The sequence below is a fragment of the Balaenoptera musculus genome, chromosome 5 (assembly GCF_009873245.2).
Source record: "Balaenoptera musculus isolate JJ_BM4_2016_0621 chromosome 5, mBalMus1.pri.v3, whole genome shotgun sequence".
Lineage (NCBI taxonomy): Eukaryota > Metazoa > Chordata > Mammalia > Artiodactyla > Balaenopteridae > Balaenoptera > Balaenoptera musculus.
The window spans coordinates 67447706-67467034 of record NC_045789.1 but is presented as its reverse complement, the minus strand read 5'-3'; the positions used below and the strand labels follow the sequence as shown (position 1 = coordinate 67467034).

At 43.7% G+C, this 19329-nt stretch overlaps 1 long non-coding RNA gene and 1 other non-coding gene across 5 annotated transcripts; both read right to left on the bottom strand.

The window, feature by feature from the left end:
• Window positions 1–464: 464 nt before the first annotated feature.
• Window positions 465–18306, bottom strand: LOC118895572. Of its 4 annotated transcripts, none has more exons than XR_005019970.1 (6): window positions 18177–18306; window positions 8559–8696; window positions 5278–6029; window positions 4952–5161; window positions 4008–4865; window positions 465–3376 (listed from the first exon to the last, which is right to left on the bottom strand). It is a non-coding gene; the product is annotated as an uncharacterized LOC118895572 (long non-coding RNA). The 4 variants fall into 4 exon arrangements; XR_005019968.1 differs by having other exon boundaries at window positions 4779–4865; window positions 18177–18283; XR_005019969.1 differs by lacking the exon at window positions 18177–18306 and adding an exon at window positions 9005–9078 and having other exon boundaries at window positions 4779–4865.
• Window positions 8170–8291, bottom strand: LOC118896217. Its single transcript, XR_005020126.1, has one exon. It is a non-coding gene; the product is annotated as a small nucleolar RNA SNORA26 (small nucleolar RNA).
• Window positions 18307–19329: the final 1023 nt, after the last annotated feature.

Sequence of the window (19329 nt, the reverse complement as noted above, 5' to 3'; positions counted from 1 at the left end):
TCTTTCTGACTTACTTCACTCTGTATGACAGACTCTAGGTGCATCTACCTCACTACAAATAACTCAATTTCATTTCTTTTTATGGCTGAGTAATATTCCATTGTATATATGTGCCACATCTTCTTTATCCATTCATCTGTCGATGGACACTTAGGTTGCTTCCACGTCCTGGCTATTGTAAATAGAGCTGCAATGAACATTGTGGTACATGACTCTTTTTGAATTATGGTTTTCTCAGGGCATATGCCCAATAGTGGGATTGCTGGGTCGTATGGTAGTTCTACTTTTAGTTTTTTAAGGAACCTCCATACTGTTCTCCATAGTGGCTGTATCAATTTACATTCCCACCAACAGTGCAAGAGGGTTCCCTTTTCTCCACACCCTCTCCAGCATTTATTGTTTGTAGATTTTTTGATGATGGCCATTCTGATTGGTGTGAGGTGATACCTCGTTGTAGTTTTTATTTGCATTTCTGTAATGATTAGTGATGTTGAGCATCCTTCCATGTGTTTGTTGGCAATCTGTATATCTTCTTTCCCACCAGCCATTTTAAACCATCTGCTAGCTGCAACCTTATCTCAAGGTTGTTCCCTCCTGTAACCATGCAACCATTTCAGACCCCAATCAATCCTTATTTAACAAGCACCCTTACTTCCTGCCAGCTCCCATTATAATTCTTGATAAACAAGTTATGTAACAACTGTAACCTTGCAGTTTTTGCCTTGATAAGTCTCCCCTATTTGGTAGTCTGGTGGAACACAATTCAAGTGCTTCTTGAAGCTGTCTCCCATATTAATTCTATTTGTAGATTAAGGTGTTCAAATCATTTATCATCGTAACAAATATCATTCAAAGGATTACTCTTAATTCTAACAGAATTGATTACAATGGCCCCTGCTTTCTGGCATCTTTCACTGAGTCTTGGTAAATGTTGATAAATAATTTAAAGAAGTGTTAAAAACATCTGAGGCTTTTCAGTTGGCAAATAAACTCTTGCCAACCAATGTACCTTGTGCTCCATCTCTTACAAAATGATGGAAAGAGAGTATCTGTCCTACAAAATAACTTAAGATCCAAGTATCAAAAATGTGTCCATTAATAATTTTGAAACTATTTTCTATAACTTTTCATGCCCTACAAACTTTACATAAGGAAGCAGAAAAGGTGCATATTCTTTAACCCAATATTGTGTGGCTAAACACACCTCGAAATCACTCATGCCAGTTGATAGAATAAGACCTTATCCTTCCAATAGACATTTTCTAACATTCCAATTACTACACTCTCATTTCACAACTTTTCCTCCTGACTTTGTTAGAACTCAATGGTGTGAAATAAGGGCTGAATAAGTAGATTTGCATATATGCATAAGGTTTCTAATGTACCCGAATACTTGAAAAGGGAAACAAAGTAAGCCATGATCAGAACTCCAAAATGGCATATAATCAACTTTATTCATAAGTTTTTGGAAATTTACATCTGACAACAACCAATGCCAAAATTCAAACCTGCTACTCATATTGGCTCTAAGTGAACTCTATCTTACATTTAGTTAAGCAATGCCCAAGGTCAGCTTTACATGCATTACTCAATCCTCACCACAACCCTCTTCATTGTGATTCAACAAATATGCCTGTCCTTGTGAAGCTTACATTCTACCAGGGAACAGACAATAGGTATACAAATAAGTTTATAATCTAGTCTGTCTCAAACCTCTTTAAAAGTGACCCTTGAGCACTGAATTCCAAGGGTCAGTAGCTATCAAACTTCTCCTGAAAGGAAATTCGTTAACAATAAACTTTATATCATTGTTTTTGTCAAAAAGGCCACCGAGAAAGCAGTGGTGGCCTACCTACCCTTTACTGTTTTTCTCCATTTTACAGAAGAAAATTGAGATTGTGTCAAGAATCTAGATTTCTTTTCCTATCACTTCCCCCAATTGCTTAGAACACTCCTGCCACTCTAATTCAGCATCCCATGACCCTCATCTATCCAGGTACCACAAAATACCCAATACTGAAAGCTGAATGCTCATCTTTTAATGGTTTCTCTAGTTTCAGTGCAAGAGTTTAACTACTGTTTGCTTAACACACACAGGAAAGGAACAGATAGAGGACTTCTGCTCATGAGTCCCCCTCTTACTATGCCCTGTACCACTGGAACAGTTTTCATATTTTATCTTCTTTTGATACCAATATCACTATGAACAATAAACCCACCTCTAAGGATGTACCCAGAATACTGTTCATTTTTTGGCATAGCTTGAAATAACTTTTGAAATAATTTTCTCTATGTGAAGTTGTCAATTTGCTATAATGTTCATTAGTTCGTTTATATTCAACTTTCAGTTGTCTTTTTGCAAAGCTGAGTAAGTATATGTATGTATACATACAGGCATACCTCGTTTTATTGCTTCACTTTATTGCACTTTGCAGATACTGCATATTTTACAAATTGACAGTTTGTGGCAACCCTGTGTGGAGCAAGTCTGTTGGTTCCATTTTTCCAAGAGCATTTGCTCACTTTGCATCTGTGTCACATTTTGGCAACTCTCGCAATATTTCAAACTTTTTCATTATTATTATTATATTTCTTATGGTGATCTGTGAAGTCACTATTGCAAAAAGGATTGACGTGATGAAGGCTCAGGTGATGGTTAGCATTTTCTAGCAAGAAACTATTTTTAATAAAGGGATGTGCATTGTTTTTTAGACATGTTGCTACTGCATACTTAATAAACTACAGTATAGTGTAAACATAACTTTTATTTGCACAGAGAAACCAAAAAATTTGTGCGACTCCCTTTATTGCAGTGGTCTGGAACCAAACCCACAATATCTCCGAGGAATGGCTGTGTATTTTTTCCTCTTTCCTCTGCTCTATGAAAGGTTGCACACTAGCTACCAGTTCTGCATCTTGCTCTTATTTTCAGTAATGGTATAGTCTTTTTTTTTTTTTTTTTTGGCTGCGCTGCACGGCACATGGGATCTTAGTTCCCTAACCAGGGATTGAACCCATGCCCCCTGCATTGGGAGTGCAGAGTCTTAACCACTGGACCACCAGGAAGTCCCAGTAATGGTATAATCTTTAGCAAGTTATCTACCCTTCCAATTTATTCATCTGTAAAACGGGAAGAACACTGTGTGAGAATTAAACGGAATAATGTAAGGACAGGAGCAATGGAGTGACACGTGCAATACGATAAATGCTACCTCCACTTGGTCCCTACAGCCCCCCTTGCTGCTGCTGCCCATAATCATAAGACAGCTACAACTCATACCAGACAAACGACCCTTTAGACCATAGATTAAATGCTCACGGGAAATCAGGAGAGTACAGCAGATCATCCCAGATTAAGTGGTCAACAGCTTTCTCCCTAAGGGAAATAAAGAGAAAGTTTTCAGTCAGTTATTAAACACACTGTTTGAGACAAATTTAAAAGGATTTCCACAGAGCCCATGTACATGTACACTGGATTCTTTCACCTTCCAACAAAATCAAGGTTTCCAAATTCCCTTATGTATTTGAACACATTCTCTGGTGTATCCAGAAAAGTCTAAAAAGTGTTACTGGGACGAAAACTTTTTCTTTACCAACTTAGGTTGAAGTACTTGGGGGCCTGTGAATTAACAGACAGATTAATAGAGGCAAAGATTATTATACATGTAGGCAAGAGCATGCTGTAAGGAGTAAGGATTTATATACCAGCTTAATAGGATGGGGGTGGGGAAAGGTATTAAGGCCTCAGTGGGAAAGTATGGAAGGTTCTCACAGGATGTATTTACACAGTTCCTTGGCAGGTCCTGATGCCAGAGAGGGCTTATGGCAGCTGAATACTTAGAAAGACCTGCTTTACTTATCAAAGGGAAGTTCAGAGAAAATTTGTTGTTTTTTTTGGTGTTTTTCTTTTTTTTTTTCCAGCAGCTGCTGTTTGTTCAGATGGTCTCAGTTTCAATAGTCATTATGCCATTTTGGTGAGGTTAGTCCCTTCATTTCCCTGTTATAACCTGTCATGAAGTTTCATAGGCAAGGAGCTGGGGAGATTGCTGTGGGGAGACGTGGATTAGAAGTTGGGAGGTAAGAGATCTGCGAACAAAAACAGATAACGAGGATGAATACGCATAAAAGAGCAAATCCCAACACATAGCCCCATCTTTCACTGAACCAGTCTCTTATTCTCAAGGTCAGTCCAATTAATCAACGGTGCTTCACTCATTTTACGTAGGATGTCAACCCATTCTTTTATACGGTTCAAACTATCCTGTACTTCATTTGATTTATTTACATACAAGCAGCACCGTCTGCCAATGATGGCACACTGTGTTCCCTGCTGGGCAGCCTGTGTAGCCAGGAGATGGCGATTTCAGAGCACAGAGGCGAAACTGCTAACCCCTGACGGACGTGCTTTCAAGGTCTGCGGGGTGCCAGTGAATCCTTGTTCCTTGACTTTGGAAATGTTCAGAATTGCTTCTTCTAGATCAGAAGTTTTCAAGCTTGGAAAAAGGGTCCTTACTGAATCAGTATTGCGATACATGAGTGGCTTGCCTACAATGTCTGGTTGGATGCATCTACGCGGTGCTACTTTATGCCTGAAGGAGCCCAGGTCTGTAATCCGGCTAGCATTTAAAGTGGGATAACTAGTGAGGGAAGGTGCCAGGTAGCCAAGTCCACATCGCCCTGACCATTTAGGTGGGAACCCTTTATATACCTTATTGCCACATAAAATAAACAGACCAGAGGTGTTCACAAACAAGGTCAGAGTGGAACCTGTGACCCACCAGGTTGGAGTTCGGTGTCCATGGTGGTCTTTGTCGTTAGTTATGTTGGCAACTGTATATCTCCATTTCCCATGTGCCTCTGTCAGGCTGTAAGAGCAAAACAGGCTGCGAAATATCTGGTAAGAGAAGACGTTCAGTCTGGTTTTGGCAGCTATCAAGAAAGGTGTCATTACCTGACCAGGTCATTCCAGAATTCTGGTCGACCCATTTGTGGCCTGGGGTATCGGGCAGACCAACCAGGGGAACAGCTGAGCGGTTCCAGGTCCTATTTGTGTGGCCTGCAGACCAGGAATACTGTCCAGTGACGAGGCAAACATTTGTATCATTATAATAATCAGTCTGGAACTCATTTATAACATCTTTGGAGGATCTGAAGGTGTCATCTGTGGAATCAAACCAGTGTTCGATTACAGTATTGTTTTGGTATGTTACCTAGGAAGGGTCCAGTGCCGTTTTTATTTTCAATGCAGAGAGAAAATTTTCCCTCCAATACCCTCACCTGAGTGAAGGACAGACCTCGAGCCTCCATGGGGGTTCCCCAATGCCAAGTCACTCTGCCGTAGGAGGAAGCAGAGTGCCTTCCATACATCCACTGTCCAGAATGGGTCCACCAGGTGCTTGCACTGGCAGGGACAAAACCTAGGTCAGGTTCTGGTGCGTTATTTAGACGCTGACATAACCAGCAATTAGACTGATTAGTTAAGGTGGCCAGGGTCTGAAAGATTGGTGTGAGTGGGTGTTGTGGCCATGCTAAAACTGTTGAAAAAGCAGTAAGAATTCGCTGAAGCAAGACACAGTCTGAAAGGGAGCCCGTAGTGGGGGAACAGAGGGAGGATAGGTTTAGACAAGCAACCTCCAGTCAGTCCTTCTGTAACTGAAAGAGGAAGGGTTTTGTTTAAATTTCTAGGTCAGAGAATTTTGCAGGTCAGGCAGAGGTTGCAAGGGAAGATAAATGGAGACAAAATTCTCGATCGGAGATCTTGGGTAAAGCTGTCTACTTCGTGGTGTCGTCTGCTTCTGGAGCCTGAGTGAGCTCTTGAAATCCTCAATTTGAGGTCACGCATAGGGATGGCCTTCTAACTGTCCTGGGGCGGGGGGGTGATGATATGGATCTAGCTTGGTATCTCACGTGAATCCAGGAGGACTTCTATTCTGATGACAGGGTAGATGGTTAGCAGTACTTCCTAAGGCCTCTCCCAGCAAGGTGACAATGTACGTTTTCTTCTAAAAATGTTGATGTATACTCATCTCCTAGAAGAAAGGGATGGCAAGGCCTGTCAGTGAGGACCATGCTTTTTTTCACCTGTTGATGAGATGCACCAAGTATAGAAGTTCTTGTATATAACTAGTCAGAGTACTGAACTGTTCACTCAAGTCCCCATGTTGCTCGCCCAACCCAGGAATGGAAGGTTTAGAGATGCCAGCTGGCACTGGGGTGACGAAAAACTATTTCAAAAGGGGTCCATTTGGAGTATCCTGGATCTGTACAAGGGCCAGGGATAATGCTTCTAGCCATATAAGTCTAGTTTCTAGATAGATTTTTTTTTTCCCCTGGCATTCTTTTTTATGTCTACATTTTAAGGTCTTCCTTCCCTGAGGATAAGGGATGGTAGGGAGTATGAAATGTTAACGAATATCCTCTCAGAGTCTTTGTGAGCAAGTGACTTGTTTCTGCTGTAAAGTGAGTTCCTTGGACAAACTAATGGTTACCAGTGGAGGCGGGGGGGAGGCAATATAGGGGTGGAGGACTGGAGGGTACAAACTATTGGGTTTGTAGGCTACAAGGATGTACTGCACAACACGGGGAACACAGCCAATATTTTGCAACAACTGTAAATGGAGTGTAACCTTTAAAAATTGTATGAAAAATATAAAAATTTAAAAAAAAAAAGTTCCTTCGTCAGATTCAGTTCATAAAGAAATGCCAAAACAAGGAATAATCTAAGTTATTAGTTTGTTACAACTGTTGTGGCATCAGTATGTCTAGCTGGCTAGCACAGAGCATCCACTAAACATGCAGACAATAACTAAACAGTGAAAAGAGCCTAAGGCTGGATGTGAGTCTATAAAGTCCACCTGGAGTGCCATAAAGGACAGTGTAGGTCTTGGAGGACTCCCTGAGCTACACTGGTTACCTCCAGAAACTTGGTAAGATTTATACACTGGGAAATAATTTGTAGGAAGTACCAGTACCTGCAGAGGTCAAGAATCTGTGGAACTGCCAAAGTGTGCTAACAGCCTGACAGACTCTAAAGGCTTATCTAGTCGGTGTAAATGTTTGTAGCTTTCCCTTTTGCCAATGTATCAGCCCTAGGAAGAGCTATGAGTTTTGTAGCTTGGGCTGATTTTCTAGTGGGCAGCATGCAGCAGGTGTCTGCTGTGGGATAGTCAGCTTCCCTGAAAATTCTGTTTACAAGAGCCATCACACAGAAGAGCATGTCTGGCTTGCTAAAGGACATGTCCAAGAGGTCTTCTTGTGGTTTATAAATCATCTTGATGGTTGTAAGGTAACCATGTGGAATGGTTCTTTATCATAAGGGGTTTAAGAGTATTAGAGGTGCAAGATGATGGAGGGGTAGTTAACGGGCCTGTTCATAGGTGGTCTTTCATTGAGTAGAGAGGTGTTGTGTTTTATGGACTTGTAAGAACTGATACAGCATGGGAACAAAAAGGTGAAAAGGGGAAGCTTGTGTAAGGCTACTGGCTTGTGAATCAGGGTGGCAGCCAAGTTAATGTACTTAGGCACAAGGACATGTCTGATGCCATAGGGTCCAACTGACATGAGAAATATTCTATGGGGTGTATCTGAAAGGGAAAAGGTTGTCCTGGAATACCTGCATCTATCCCACTCTTTTCATGGCAGTATAGGTGGAAAGGTTTGTCAAAACTGAGTAATATGAGGGCTAGGAGATGCACAATGTGAATTTCAATGCTTCAGTAAAGGATTCTGTGGCGTATCTGGCAGGAAGGCATACAAAGGTTTGGCAGGGACAGCAAAGTTGGTAATCCATTGGTGGCAAGAGCCAGCTGCCCATAAAGATTTGCGTAATTGTTCATCTTTGGAAGAGGGATGGACAAAATTGAGCCAAAGCATTTGGGGTGAGTTTTTGCATACCCTGAGATATTTCATGACAGGAGGAGGTAACTATTGTTTCGACCCAGTGAAGTGTGACTCTGGAGGTTTTATGCCCTTTGTCAGCTGGTGCATTTAGATGTTCTTCTCAATTTATAGTCTTTATATCATTCTAGTGGGTTGTCCCTGCCTTCAATGACAAATACCAACACTTGTACTATCAATGCTAAGTTTAAGTTTGAATCCATCACTTCTGCTCTGAGCTGTGTAAAAATATCACAAAGGTGCTCACAGTGAAAGGAAATTTTCTTCTGGTTCAGCTGTGACTCCAGACAGGATCCAAAGAGGAGTTCTACAATCTCTTCTCTGGGTTTTATGGAGACTTTCTTTACCCTTCTGTGTTAGCCTCTTAAGGCACTGCGTCAACCTTGAAAGGGCACAGGAAAGGGCGATTTGGGTTTTTCACAGGGTTCTCTACAATTTCCTGCATTCCTCTCTCGTCAGTGTCCGTGGACCTCAGCAGTTTCTTTAACCAAGTCTGAAAACCCACTAGAAGCAGCTGTTCTGCTTGTGAACGTCCGTTTCCTTTGTTAAAGGAGAGCCGGATTCGGGCCTTTGCACCAAACACGTGCCTGGGAACCCTCCGGTCGTCACTGACACGTGCTCGAGTCCGGGTCATTTCATTTCACTCAAAGACAGAAACATACCTGCGCTTAGAACTCAGGCCGCTGCACCCGCAGTCGTTGGAGACAAAGTCCCCAGGCTCACGGTCGGTCAGAGACCCGCTGTTGCCGCCGCAGGCTGGGCCTGGCCCGAACCCGCTGCAAAGTAGCCGCGGCTGCGCCCTGGGGAAGCAAAGCGCAAACTTGTTACCACGCGCGGGCCAGCAGGCCGGGAAGCCTCCGGGAGGCTGGGCGCAGTGTGTGTGCCTCGCGCGGCCCCGGGACAGGCACTGCCGTCCCCTCCCTCCTACCCCTCCCTCCTACCCCTCCCCGGGCCGCCGAGAGCTGCTCTACTGCGTTCTGGCCGCCGGGAGCAGCGGAGCTCCGGGCGGGCAAAGCTCGACGGGACGCGAGGCGAGCCCAGCCCCACCCGGGCCGGCGGACCGGCCGGGAACCCTCCCCGCCGCAAGAGGCCAAGAGACCACACTCACCACCCAACTCCGTGGGACAAAGAGACCCACGACCGCGGAGACACAGCAGGTGGGGCGGGACCTGGAAGGCTGCGGGGCGGGCAGCCAATCCCCGGGACGATTGGGGAGGGGGCGGGACGGGAGGAGGGCCGTGGGGTAGGCAACCAATCCCAGGGAAGTTCCGGGCCGAGAGGGGAGGAGAGGGAGCGAGGCGGAGAGGGGTGGGGGGGCCCCCGGCATTTCGACTTTGGCTATGGCGGGAGAAGTAGCTGACTGTGCGCGGAACGTGCTTTTTGGAGCCTCAGGGAGTCCGCGCGCGGAAACCGGATTTATCTGGCGCCTCCCCAGGCCTTAGCCCTCGTGCATCTGGTTCTCCCAGGCCAACGTTCCTTCCACAAGAACTCTCCTAGCGAGGCCTTCTCCTGTATCCTCTCCTCAGGTTAGCGCCTGGTCCAGGGCTCCCGGTCACACAACCCCCTAGAATGCTGAGCTGCTCGTTCCTATGCCACAGTTTAATTTATTTTGAGTGCCTACTATGTGCCATGCACCCTTCTAATCTTTAAAAAGGCGAAACAAAGGACTTTGACATTCTAGTGGAGAACAAAAACAAAATCAAGATGTAAAAATAAAATGTCGTAGGGTAATAAGTGATAAGGAGAAAAACCTAAGTATTTATTACAACTTGGAAAACTAAAGATAGACAGTAGTCTTTGCTGTGAACAAATGCCCCTTATGACACTAAGAAATAAAGAAGCAAAACTTACCATGACTGGTGTTACTGTGCTGCTTTGGAATATACTTCACTGTAGAAATGACTAAATGTGATGGAAGGCTCTTTGCCAGAGATCCCGAGTAGGGTCCTATTTGGATCCATATTGCAGAGGGGACCAAGATGGACAAGGACAATGGCCCCGGGCTGCGGGACTCATGGTCCACAGTCCTGGTGGCAGTCACTAGTGAGAGGATGCTCGGGAAGGAAGCTAGCTGTCACGGGGGTGGGATAGTGGTCTTCAAACCCTTCAGATTCCCAGGTTCTCCTCTCCCAGCCCTGAATAGGCCTGCAGCCTGCTTTATCCTTCCCAGTGTTCTGCAGCTGGGGGGAACCCTTCCCCCAGAGCAGCACCAATCCCACGGCTCTGGTCTGGGCTCCAGTCCTATTGGCTTCCTCAGCCCTCCCAGGCTATTTATTTATCTCCTGCCTCTTCAAATTTCTCTCTTTTGCTCTTCAGTCTGGCTCAAGAAATGGGTGTAACCACTATTCACACTGCCCTTTGCTTGTGCTGATTCACTGTCCCATTTATAACTCTGTTTATTTCATTGATGTCTGTTTTCCTCCCTCTCCCTTTTAAATTAAATTACATTTTATTTTCTCCAAGCTATTTTTACCTTCTAAAACATGTGTTTTCATAGTATAGTTGAGTAAAGCCAGGGGTGAGGGGAACAGTGATTGTGAAATAAAGTGGAAAGAGAGAAATGCTCAGTCCTTGGAAGGAATTGTCTCCTGTTGGGATGTGTTTATTTATTTACAGAACTCATATGTATTGAGAACTACCATATGCCAAGCCCTGTGGTAGACCTAGAGGTACATAGATAGTAAGAAAAAGAAAAGAAAACAACAAATCATGGACCTTGCCCATGTGGAACTTTTAGTCTAGTGGGTAGAACATATTAATACAAGAATCACATTTTTAAAACGTGAAATTACCACTTAAGAGCTAAGATGGAGGTCAGAGACTCAGCTGTGAGGTTGAGGAAGGGGTGATTAAGCAGAAAATTGAAGATGAGTTTATGAGGCAAGGCGGAGGAGCCTGGGGTTTAGTTCCACGTAGAGGGAGGAGCACGTGCAGAGTGTGGGCTCCAGGAAGGAGCTCAGTGCATTCGTGGAAATGTAGGAAGGCTGCGGTGAGTTCTGCACAAAAAGCCAAGGGATGGGGATGGAGAGAGATGCAGGATAGGCATGATATAAACTGGGCTTGGGGGTAGGGGCCTGGGGTGTGGAGGGCGGGGTTATCTGGAGATGCTGGTGGCTGCCAGGACTCGTGGACCATACAATTGCCCATATGTAACGCTCATTAATAATATGTTGTGTACATGCATGTCAGTAAAAGTTGATGTTTGCAAGGCTGGCATGTGTTCAGGCCAGCAGGTTGAAGACAATAAGAGCTAACCTTTATTGCCCACTTACTACATGCTCTGAACTCCTTTAACTGCTCTACACAGATTAGCTTATTTACTCCTTTCAGCCACCTACTGGGTACACAATTTCTCATTTTGTACCAGAGGACCCACATATTGCTAACATTTTGTGAGAGCTCTTCTCCTGCCACTCTAATAGTTTAGGTGGCTGGTAAACATATGAGGAATTGTGAGCACATCCAAACAGTGGGTCAGGTTCCTCCCCAACACGTGTACACAAACATAACCTTAGGGAAGGAAACAGAAATCATAGCTGCAATGGCCAGATGGTGGACACAGGATGGCAGCATGGAATTCTCAATTTCTGTAACTCTGAAGGTGCTTTTCCCTAAGTGATTGTGGAATTTCAATTAGAACTCTGAGAAAATCTAGAATTATGTTGATAGCCATGTTAGAAGTTGCGTGTTGACCAGCTGAACCTGAACAATGGCACTTGCTGTCCTATAGTATTTGATTATATTGGATTTTAAATATTGCTTTTTCTTAAAAAAAAAAAAGCGCTCTTTAAAATAATTACATGTTATCCATGAGAAATGGACTATTGCCTGCCATGTCAGTAAACAAAGGATGTCACAGTCATCAGCGATTGCAGCCGCAGCCGAAGGTAACCTGGTGAGCCCTGAGGGAACTCAGGAAGGAAAAGAATACCTGCCATCTAGCAGCCATCAGACTGCAGCCACGCCCTATGCTGAGTCCTGAGGAAACACCGATGTGAAAACACTGGATGCTGGCCTGGAGAGCTGAGGTGCATATCAAAGGAATGATTTCAGTGAGCCCAGATTCTTGCATCTTCCCATGCATAGAAAAGCGCTAAATTCCTTAACTTGAGATATCTCGTTTTCTTTAATTTACAATAATCTTTTGACATTCATACTACCTGCCCTTTGTTGCAAAACTCCTATATGTCCTGGCCCTTACCTCGCCTCCTCCTCCTCGGAGCAGTTCTCTCAGGGTTACTTGAGATGCTGCCTCCCGGGCTTGAAGTCCTAAAAATTTCCACCAAATAATACATAACTCTCAACTTTTAGGTTGTGAATATATATTTTTAGTCAACATCCATTATGCTTAGCATCCAATGTACTCTATGAAAGTAGTATATAAATTATATTTGGCCAGTTAAACTAATTAGCATAAGGTATCCAATTGAAAGTACAGCAAAAAATGGACTACTTAATTCTATTAAAGAAAATGGAGTGAAGAGCTAGACCTGCTTCTTCAGTAGCACAATTTAATGAGACTGCTTCAGATGAGTCCTGTTCTACATCAGAAAAGGAACACAAATCCCTCCAGCTTCTATTTCTGGCTCTACCACAGGCTTTGCTATTATACCCAGAGCAAGATGGAACCTGCTACTTTTTTTCCATCTGCAAAATGTAGGCAATGCTTTTAGCCTTTTTCACAGGAGGGGCAGGATTAATGAGAGCCACAAATGAGCTTGACCTGTTTTGTAACTGCAAATGCCTTTTTATTGCTGTATTTTCATTAAAAATGAAAATCTGCTAGATTTTTTTTTTCTGACGAGTTAATATTAGGCTAAAACTTTAAAGTCTGGAATATGTACTTTATCAGCTGCTCTTTAAAATTCCAGTATCCAAATTTAAACAAAAGGAGAATAAGATAAATCTTTCAAGTGATAATCAAAACAGGAAGGAAGTGAAAGGGTTGCCTTATAAATTGAGGTCTATTTGTTTTTTCAAAACTGTTATTTTCACTAAGATTAGTAAGACTGAAATACATTATTAAAGCCATGTTGAATGAGGCTAGCTTGCTGGAAAAAACATGCCAAAAGTAAGTTGGCGTGTCAGGATATGGTATCCACATGTTTACATGTCAAGCCAGTTGAGAAGTTTGTGATAATGTGCTTTAGAATGATTGTTGATCACTCTGACATCTTTCCATCAATCCCAATACTGATGCCGCAGGCCTGGGATTGATGGTACATGAAGGAAGAAAAATTCTTAAACGTGGTGCTTTTGCAGAGCTCTGACTAGTCAAGAGAATATCTTTTCCATCCTAGGCAATGGTTACTGGTCTACATCACTGTAGAAGAACGCAGTCCTTATTTCAGCAATTAGGTCGGATACACATGATTTACTTGTTTTTGAAAGACAGAATCTAGGTCAGAATCATAAGGAACAAAATCAACTATTTCAAAATATGTAGCCGGTTAGTGGGAAGTGCTTAATTCCCTATGCCTATAGGTTCCAGGTGGAGGTATTTCTAGTAGAATAACATGCTTGTCTGTCTCTGCTCCCTTCCTTCCTCTTCCCCAGGGCTTCTCTCCTGGATGAGTTTGAAGAAGGAGCAGAGCAGGAAGGGGCAGCCTCTCCCGACCTCCGGGGCTCTGAGACCAGCTGAGCTGCAGTTGCTGATGTGAATTCTGTTTACTGCAACTGAGTCCATGTAACATATTTGCTTTGTGCTTCTGGCCATGCTATTATTAATGTTTGTTATCTGGACTCTGGGATGAATTTTACATAATGAAGAAAATAATCCATATTCATAAGATTCTCCCACATCAAGTCTTATCTTATTTCAGAAACTCAGAGGAGAAATCACCCGTTTTATAGATGCCAGAATCCAGACGAAATGTAAAATAATGGATATTCTGTCTTTTGCTTGTGTTCACATTCTTCCATATTCTTCATGGCAGTGGCTGTAGAAGTATAGAGGGAATGGGAAAAGTGCAACATTTTTACATATACTTTTCCTACTTTAATTTTAACTAAGACTGTGGGCTGTACCAGGCCATCTCCTTAGATCTAACATAGTAGCTAACACACATCTGAAGCTCAACACATACTTGTTGACTGAATGAATTATTAAATTCAGGGCATTTTAATTGAAAATGTTTAAAAACCATTTTAAGGTATTTCATAATGCCCTTAATCAAATTCAATAATAGATTACTTACAAGTAATCTGATCCAGCCTGGGGGTCTTACCAAGCTCCTTTTTGGGCAGACCCATCACGAAGGTCATGGGTGTACACAACTGAGGAAGCTTTTAAGCATTTATCACACAAAGGAGGGAACTACCACATTACCATAGACCTCACATAAATATATAATACAGAAATACAGAATCCCAGCCAAACACTTCTGGATGGGAAGAGTTAAAAAGGATAGCATCTATCATGGACACTGATTACAAGGAAAATGATATCAGCCCTCTGGGGCCTGAAGCTCTAGCCTGTGCCCAGTAACGGCTGTCATTCATCATCTACCTCATCTTAGCCTGTGCCTGATGAGCCCCTTTCTACTTACTAAGTGTACTTCCTCTGCCTCCCTCTGACCTTTCTACATCACATCCTCCAACTGCCTGTCCTTGCTCCAGACGACATATACCCCTAGGGGTTCTCCCTCTCCTTCCCCAGACTCCTGGGGACTCTCATTTTCAGCCTCATGGGTGAAGGGTGGTCTCACTTCCATTCATGCACTTAATTGGGCAACAGGCACTAACTGAGCAGCAGCTGTGTTGAGCACCGGGCTACGTGCCTGGGATACAAAGATGATCCAAACATAGTCCTGGTTCTCCAAGAGTTCATGGATGACGGTCGGACAGTACGTGATGTGGTCGAGGTAGCACCGGGCATTGTGGAGACAGAAATGAGACACAAAAACAGCCCCAGAAGAGTTCCAGGAGCAGGGCCTCCTTCCTCAGGTTGCCATGTCCCAGAAGAGATGGAGGTGGAGGTAGACTTGAGAATTTTTTTTTTAATTTTTAAATTTCTATTTTTTTTTTACAGTAGGTCCTTGTTGGTTATCTATTTTAAACATAGCAGTGTGTACTTGTCAGTTCCAAGCTCCCTAACTATCCCTCCCCCCCACTATTCCTCCCCCCACCCTGGTAACCATAAGTAACCATAAGTTGGTTCTCTAAGTCTGCTTCTATTTTGTAAATAAGTTCATTTGTATAATTTTTTTTTTAGATTCCACATATAAGCGATATCATATGATCTTTGTCTTTCTCTGACTTGCTTCATTTAGTATGATAATCTCTAGGTCCATCTATGTTGCTGCAAATGGCATTATTTCATTCTTTTTAATGGCTGAGTAGTATTCCATTGTTTATATGTACCACATCTTCTTTATCCATTCCTCTGTCAATGGACATTTAGGTTGCTTCCATGTCTTGGCTATTGTAAACAGTGCTGCAATGAACACTGCGGTGCATGTATCCTTTTGAACCATGGTTTTCTCTGGATATATGCCCAGGAGTGGTATTGCTGGATCATATGGTAGCTCTATTTTTAGTTTTTTAAGGAGCCTCCATACTGTTCTCGATAGTGGCTATACCAATTTACATTCCTACCAATAGTGTAGGAGGGTTCCCTTTTCTCCACACCCTCTCCAGCATTTATTGTTTGTAGATTTTTTGATGATGGCCATTCTGACTTGAGACTTGAGAATTTTGAACAAGTCCCAGATCCAGAACAAAAGGCTTTGTGAAGCTGAGTTTGTGCTCAGACGAAGAGGAATATTAGGTGTGGGCTCAGCAGAGGAAGGAAAGGAAAGTTCTGCAGACATTACAGAAAATGTCAGTTTAGATTTGGGGGCTTAGAAACAGCACTCATCCCTCTTTCTGATGGGGCCTTATTGACACTTTTTTAAAATTGGGGTTAGAGAATCAGGGCTAAAGCATAAAAAGGGTCCATTTACTAAAATTCTTATAATACATCAGGAAAAATTATGTGTGTGCTGTAGGTATTTTACTGCCATTTTAGAGGAGGTTTATGGTTTCTTAACAAGCTTAATTCATTATAACATGCATACTTGTATAGACAAGTTGAGGAGAAAGCTTAATTGACATTAATCCCAAAGGTGTTGATGGGAAGGGCTTTTTTTGTTTGGTTGTCTTTGAAGTAAAGATCAGAGGTGATTCTTTGTCACCCACAAAACTTTGATGTTTTCCTGTGCTAATGCTCACAGTCAGGATGTAAACACAAATATACACTGGCAACATCCACAATCACTTTATGACTAGGTGAGAAATTTGTTAAGGAAAATATTTGTTACTGCTCAGTGTGGCTTTGAAATGTTCCTGGGCCCCCTGGAGGGAAAGCTAGTTCTAGAACAGAAGTATTAACATCCATTAACAAACAAGGTCTACGTGAAAAGCCAGTTTAACAGACTGCAAATGAATGTATCAAAATGGCAAAGAAAAAAAAAAAAAGGTTGGTGGGGGGGATGGGGGGGGGACACTTGCTTTAGTATAGTTGGAGTGGGAGTGTATAAGGATGTGAGTCTGACTGAGTTTTGGAGCCGGACAGGCTCAGCTTTGAATCCTGGCTCTGTTATTTACTAGCTGTGTGCCTTCAAGCAAATTACATCTTCTCAGCTTCCTCATAAATAAAATGGAGATAATAATATTGCTGTTAGGATTAACTGCAATTACATAGTTAAGGTGCCTAATATATAAGTACATGCTCAAAATGGTAGATATGTTGATCTTGAGCAAAACAGTCATTTCACAAAATTTTAACTGATGTCTTAAAGGATATGGTATGAATTTTAAGTGTACTAAATGCCCCAAATGCCCTACCTTGCCAGCTCTTCATGGTATGATATTGGCTTATGTGTTTCATTGTTGCCATGGATGCTGAAGATGCCAGAGAGGATTCATCAAAAGATATGGATGAAACCTGGTAGAGAACCTGAGGACCAATTTATTCACACACATAACTACAGTTATTCCATATGTTGTATTAACACAAGCATCGATGAGTTCTGGTTATATCTGGCTCTCTCTTACAAATATTATCCTCTGCTTAATTTATAACTTGATATACCTAGGTGGAAGTAGTACTTTTGTTAGGTAGTTAGACATTAGCAGCAAGGAGGTGACAGTGGTGAGAAAACCAAGACGAAACCAAGTCACACACCCAGCCATCTGGGGACTCTCCCTTGACACCACCCAGACGGGTAAAACTATGGTCGTGTGGTGGGCAGCTTATCCTGATAATAGAGGGGCACAGTAACACAAGGGGCGGTCCCCCGGCTGCGCATGCCCAGACCAGACAAGCGTATAACCTATAGTAAACCCAAACTCATTATACCATAATTATAAAAATATTTACATGTGGTTTTGCCGCCCCCCTCCCCGTGGGCGTTTCTTAGCGATTCACGGGTGAGAGCATGCGCAGCAGTAATCTTGTTGCATAGCTCGGGACTGTCAATCAAATAATGATCCCCTGTCACTCACCCCCGCCTCCCTGCAAAATGCTCCTTAAAAGTACCCTTAAGCGTGTATAGCTGCTTTCCATTCGCAGAAACAGCCCGCTCTCTCTCCGAGAGTGTACCTTTGGGTCGATAAAATTTGCTTTGGCCTTGCTTCACTTCGCTGAAACAGCCCGCTCTCAAAAACAGCCTACTCGGGTCTTCCCTGGTGGCGCAGTGGTTGAGAATCTGCCTGCCAATGCAGGGCACACGGGTTCGAGCCCTGGTCCGGGAGGATCCCACATGCCGCGGAGCAACTAGGCCCGTGAGCCACAATTACTGAGCCTGCGCGTCTGGAGTCTGTGCTCCGCAACGAGAGAGGCCGCGATAGTGAGAGGCCCGCCCACCGCGATGAAGAGTGGCCCCCGCTTGCCACAACTAGAGAAAGCCCTCGTACAGAAACGAAGACCCAACACAGCCAAAACTAAAAAAAAAAAAAAAAAAAAAATTCCTTCACTCCAAAGTAGAAAATGGCCAAGATCTGGGACGAACTAAAATCCCACTCTTCAGTTTAAAAATAAAGAAACAGCCTACTCACTCTCTCTCTCTCTCTCCCTCCCCCTCCTCCCCCTCCTCCTCCTCCCTCCTTCTCCCCCTCCACCCCCACCCAGAGTGTACCTATGCTTAAATAAACTTTGCTTTGTGCTTAAGCTTAACGGGGTAGTTTGCAATTCTTTGCTTACTATCGTGAACCGAGATTGCTGGTCCGGGCCTTCCGTTGACCTCCTCGGTTCAAGCTATTTTGTTATAACATACGCCCCCCGGTGACACTGCTCTTACCGTGAGTCGAATCCGCAACGGTACGTTTAGGCCACTGCCTAGTCGCTCCCCCGGCTTTCTGATCAGAGGTACGTTTGCGACGCCTACTTTGCGGCTTCCCCGCGCCTGCTTTGCAGCTTCCCGCAGCCTGCTTTACGGCTCCTCCGCTTCCGCATTCGCCAAAGGTAGCGTTGCGCCCGCCGGCTCCCTTGCACCTTCCCAGGTTTTCGTTTATTTGCATGATAGTTGCCCCGCCTGTCTTACATGCCTCTGCTCCTTGCCTCATTCACCTGAGAGGGGACTACTCTGTCACTGCTAACGTGAAATGGCCCTATTGCTGTTTTATTTTTCTAGTCACAGCTCTCCTTCCCGGCCTCTCGCTTGCGTCCTTCACAACTGCCGGCAGCAACGGTGGACGAATTGCCACCTTCTGACTCTGTTAAGTGTTTACACCTCTCCTGTCAAACCGTCCTCCCTGATCAGCTTCCTTGAATTACGGTTATAGAGAAGGCGTCACACCTCTCTCCGGCTCAGCTTACTAGACCTCCTAATCATTTTTTCTGTCACTGACTGAAACCAAGATCAACAGTGGGACTCTGGGAGGTCTTTTTCCCACTCTCATTTCGGGGCCCTTCTTTCCTCTTTTGAGACTCGAAGGAGCTTTTTTCTGTGGATAGGTCAGGCTGATGGCCGCCCCAAACACCCAATCTGTTATATTTGTGAGGACTTCCAGCAGTTCCATACACCACTTTTTGGCCAGACCACTCTAATTTGGGATCCCCTCATTCTTTTCCTTGTCGTCTCGAACATCTGTTTTACATGGTCCTTAAGGAAAACCAACTCTTCCTCCACTCAGCCACCCAGAACGGTTTCCATCACTTGCCAAACCTTGCCAATTGCCAGCCTGCCAGGAATCTCCAGGGACTTGCCTTTACGGTCCTGATCACCTGCATAGGAGCCTTGGCCCACTGGCAATGGGAAAGAAGGAATAGCCACGCTATTATGCGATTGAGGAGCCACAGAGTACAAACAAACGGCTCGTTAAGGAGAGGGAATCTCTATTGGTGACACAGCCTTAATGTTGTATATTCCCTCTACCTAAAAACCAATTGCTCATCCAGGTGAGAGAATCTCTGTAGGTGACACAGCCATTGGCACACGGTCTGTTCCTCTC